Genomic DNA, 5,312 nt, shown 5'->3' with positions numbered 1-5,312 from the left:
AATTGCAACAATATATTTTGTAGATTAGAAAAGGTTTAAGTTCATAGAAATAGGAAATACAGGAAGTAAATATATGAATCTTTTACTCATTATATTCTTTTAGAACATGTGTGTGTATTTTACATAATGTGGCACATCCTGCACTCTGATTGGTTAAAACAGAGGGAATCTACAGTTGAGGCTTTGTACACAAGAAATGCTTAGATGCTTCACTGAAGACAGAGTAGAAGGAAACTTGACATTTACTGTAACATAAAAAGGAAACTTTCAGAAGAACAGAGGAAATTAAAACATGATGGTTTTCTGTATGTTTCTGTTTTTTACCATGTTCATAGGTAAGCTTATATTTTATATATCCCCATATATCATGTTTAAATGTTTTATAACTAATAAAGAAATGTTTCCATGTGTGAGTGTTTTAGATTGTAAGCATGTACTGTATTTATACTGTATAATATAAAATGATAATATTCTGAAATAAATGTCCTCTTCAGGTGAGAGCACACAGGACAGCATTACTCCAACATCTTCTGCTGTCTATGGTAAAGAGGAGCAAGCAGTTACACTCTCCTGTGATTATAAATACACTGTTTCTATGAACAATCTACAGTGGTATCGACAATATTCCAATGCAGCACCAGAATTCCTCGTTCTGTTGACGGAATCGGGAGGGAATCAGACAGGTGATACTCCTCATCCTCATTTGTCTGCTAAAGTTCATAAGAGTCTGAAGCGTGTGGATTTGGATATCTCGCCTGCTTCAGTATCAGACTCTGCACTGTACTACTGCGCCTTGCAGCCCACAGTGACAGGAAAGTCAACTTCACTGTCCAAAAACCTACAGAGACCTCAAACATGAAAGTGTTAAAGAATCACAATAAGAAGAAAAGACTGGAAGCTATGCATAACATCAGCATTCTGATTATTGATCCAATAGAAATGTATGTATATAACCATATATGAATACTTTATTTGAATTGAATAGACAAAACATTCAAAATGAATCCAAATACAGATAGAAAAGTTAGGTGTGTGTTTGAAGAAGCCACATGTTCACTCCCTCTGCAGTATTAAGTGCAGTTCTCATAAACAATAGTGGCAGGTTTGATGGTTTATTTACTTAATGACAGTGTAAAGATCACATGCTGGAATTTGATTCTGTTCTAGGAATAAAAATGTGCATATTGTACAACTCTTTTGACAAGCAGCTGATCTGATTTATTTTTATTTTATGTTTGTTTGTTTGTTTATTTTACTGAGCATGCTATTTAATGTGTTCATCATGTGTGTCTTTGCAGGATCTTTAATATATTTTTGAGAATTACAGGATACCTGAAAGTATGTATAACTAAGAATAAGAACTGTGGAAAATAAAAACACAGTTTCCATCACACAATCAGGAAATAAATAAGCTCTACTGAAATAGTGCTCCATAATCAATTCTTGAGGTAGATGAGCTACAACAGCTAAAGACCACATCGGGTTTCATTCCTGTTCACCAAGAACCGAAATCTAAGACTACAGTAACAACCCTGTAAATGACATAATTTGGCCCAATGGCAAGAGCTGCTTACTTGGTTCACACTTAGCGTCTGGATTCCAAAAAGGTTTGAATCCCACAGGAGCCCTCGCTTTATTGTTAACTTGACTTTGTGTAACCGAGTTCCTTTTACTCGGACCCCAGTCCATATGAGCAAGGTCATACAGTTACAGAGTACAGTGAACCTTCATTGGCGCACATCAAGGTACCAGGGCTGACCTGGCTCGTTGGTCTAGGGGTATGATTCTCGCTTAGGGTGCGAGAGGTCCCGGGTTCAAATCCCGGACGAGCCCTGATTTTAAATGGAATAGAGTGGTTGGGATAAAACTAATGGAAACTTGCACTGCCGGCTTGGTTCTCGCTTGGAAGTTTGTTTCTCCAGAGGTCCAAGAAGGTTCCAATCCCACTGTAATTACCTCTGAAAATTAAAGCTCCAACCTGGAGCCTATCTCTGGAATACAGGGAGCGGGATGGAGAATGTCACACTTTGTGGAGACATGAACCTCTGAAATATTAATATAATAGAGTACAGAAAGACCTCAGAATATTGTCATTTTACTAACACCATTCATCATGTTCACTGTTATATTCATGTGTCTGTGGCTTTCATTAGGTAAGTTAACATTGACCTTTTCAGAAAGGAGGGTAAAAGGTAAATCCCTATGCCACCACGTCTGTCTGCTAAAGTTGATGATAAAACTAAACAAGTGGATCTGATCATCTCCTCTGCTGCTTTTAATGTTTGATAATATAAAATTAGAAGGTAATTTATTCATAATCACACTCTCTGGTATCACCCAGATGAGGATGGGTTCACATTTGAGTCTTCCTCATATCGTCTCACAGAGTTTTTTCTTGCCGCTGTTGCCTCAGAGTTGCTCATTAGGGGTAAAGTTAATTTTCAACTTTGTAATTTCTATTCTGAATTTCTGTATTTCGGTAAAGCTGCATTGAGACAGTGTCTATTGTTAAAAGTGATATGAATGAAAATGAAGTGAACTGAATTTAATTACCTTTTGGGAACAGACACAGCAAATTTACTTATGAGAGATTGGATCCAGTTTCCTATGATTTTTATCATAGGAAATTATCATAATTATTTATAAATGTACAAATAATTAAAAAAACACACAAACAGATAAAGGCTTATAGTATGGTATAGATGATGAATCTTAAAATACAACACAGCCATATTAATGACTCTACACTACAACTGCATCACTTCCTGGGTGTGTCCTTCTAGAGACGTGTAAAGTTCAGCACATACAGCACTATTATACAGAATCCTCACAGAGCTGTGTTCAGAAATGGATCAACTATACAACTTACTGTACATAGTGAGATACATACCACTGATTCTCACTCTAGTTACAGGTAATTTTCATCAGTTCATCAATTAATTAATGGAATTAACTAATATTCATAGAATTAATTCAATATTAATTAATTCATTAATTAATTTCGATATTTGTATTATATTTTTATTAATCATTTTTCAATACAACAGGCAGTTCTGCTGATAAAATTTGGCCGAAGGACAAAGATGTCAACATTGTGGGGAAGGAAACGGACAGTGTTACTCTGAGATGTTCATATGAATCAAGCAGTGGTAGCATTCTGCTTTACTGGTACAGACAATATCCTAACAGCGCACCACAGTTTTTACTGTATAAAGGTGCAAAGTCAGCAAGTTCAGTTCAGCACAACCCCTCTGGCTCTCGATTCAATACAGAAACATCCCCAGACTCTACTGAACTCACTATCAAACATCTGCAGATCTCAGATTCTGCACTCTATCACTGTGCTCTTAGAGTAGTAGCACAGTGATACAGAGTCACTGAGAGACTGTACAAAAACCTATGAAATAATTCATTTGAAGTTCAACGTTTAATATCAAAGATACTTCCTTTAGCAACTTATCAGTTAACCACAGACACAAAAGACATTTGTGGAAACATATGCAGCTGAAGAAAGAGAATAAAATAAAGAGACACTGTGTCACTTGTTGCTGGTGTGTACTGTTTAAAATTTAATTCATTGTACTTTGCTGCAGTTTTTCCCCATGATTAATTCGAATGAATTTTCATTCATGTATATGTACAAACACAAATTAGGATTTGTCATGTATTCTAAGAGGCACAATATTGTACAACTTGTTTGGGGATTCACAACATTCAGAAGTGTCTAATTTAAGAGGTGTAGTATAATCTAGGGAAGGAGAATAATATTTTCAAAGGTGTCCCAAAGTAACATTGTCAACCTTGCAGAAAATATCCCAATGGCATTTTCCCCCATTGTTCTCTTAAAGGTTTTGTGGAGGACAGGGGAGTCAGGGAATCAAACCTGAGGTAAATTTTATGCAGTGTGCTTGATGATTATGATACTTATGTATTTTGATTAAAAAAAAGCACTTGTCTGGTGCCTCCATTGTCTTGGACTTCCAAATGTCATCAAAATGCAGACAAAAGCCATAAATATCATTAAAATAAGTTCAGGTGCTCTAACTGGCAGACTGTTACAGATTTGCAGTTGCAGGTCACCATGTCAACATGACAGATGAAGAATATCAATATTGTATTTATACTACACACTTATACTGATCAATGCGTACTGTATCAGTGGCCGAGCAGAAGATACTGAATCAGAAGCAGTAGGTACTGATAAAGTCATTGAAAAGTAAGGAACAGGTGTGCAGCGGTGGGGCGGTAGGGTGCATACAACGTTAACAAAAACACATGGGAACATAATTAAACCCTGCCAGACCGCCCTCTGGTGTCCTGACAGGGAAATGTCCAGCAGTCCATGACAGTAAATGCAGTCAGTCTGCCTAAAGATGTCTAAAAACTGGTTATGCTGCGTTTCTCATTCAATAAATGTCACACTTTGTTCAGTTTAATTATGTCTGTGATGGACCTGTATTGCCAGAGAGAAGAGCTTACACACTCTGTACAGATGGCAGTAGATAAAGTTTTAAAATGTTTTACTGACCTAATCAGAAGATGGGAAATTTTGCCAACAGAACATAATTCCCAGGCTGTAACACAAACATGTTAATATGACTAATTACAATATGTATTTTCATGTGTATCATTACATGAAATCCACAATGGGTTCATTCACTGATCTTCCTAAATAAAGGCTCCAGAATCATGGACACACTAGGCATAAGGAGGGAATACACCAGTGGTGGGTCATCAGTGTCAGCAAGGCCTTCTCTGCTGGCCTAAACAGCAGTGATCTGAATCACTGACTTGCATTTTAATATATTTAATATATTTTTCCATGAATGTGTATTAAATTATTCACAGTTGTCTATTCTCTAAACTTCATAGCTTTTCTCTTGGTTGCGCTGCTTCCAGTAGTGTATATTTATGATAAGAGTATTTATCCAATCATATTTCAGCCAGTGGCTGACATCATGTGTTGCCAGGGTGAAAGAAATCTGCCTTAAGGCCTTAAGAATAAATAGTGCAGGCGCCCATAGCTTAAAATAAATGGCAATGAAACTGTTAAATTAACCAATCAGATTTCGAGTTGGCGTCATTGGGTCCATCTAGCAGGCATACGATTATGTCAGCAATTTCCCGTCCTTTGATTGGATAATCAGAGAATATATACTTTGCTATTTAACGGTTGATTAGTATCTATTGCCGTGGCGTCATAATGATGGTATAGAGGTGGATTAATTCAGGAAGGACACCAGTGAAGGCCTAGGTGTGAAATGCACAGTCCGCCACTGGAATACACCATATCACAGGTGTGGAAAAAGTAC

The 5,312-nt window shown here is 36.8% G+C and overlaps 1 non-coding gene across 1 annotated transcript; it reads left to right on the top strand.

Moving 5' to 3' along the window:
* Positions 1-1,761: 1,761 nt before the first annotated feature.
* trnap-agg (transfer RNA proline (anticodon AGG)) lies at positions 1,762-1,833 on the top strand. Its single transcript has one exon. It is a non-coding gene; the product is annotated as a tRNA-Pro (tRNA).
* Positions 1,834-5,312: the final 3,479 nt, after the last annotated feature.

The sequence above is a fragment of the Hemibagrus wyckioides genome, unplaced genomic scaffold, assembly GCF_019097595.1.
Source record: "Hemibagrus wyckioides isolate EC202008001 unplaced genomic scaffold, SWU_Hwy_1.0 Contig2, whole genome shotgun sequence".
NCBI lineage: Eukaryota > Metazoa > Chordata > Actinopteri > Siluriformes > Bagridae > Hemibagrus > Hemibagrus wyckioides.
The sequence above is the reverse complement of the archived record's forward strand: the minus strand, read 5'-3'. Positions and strand labels throughout refer to the sequence as shown.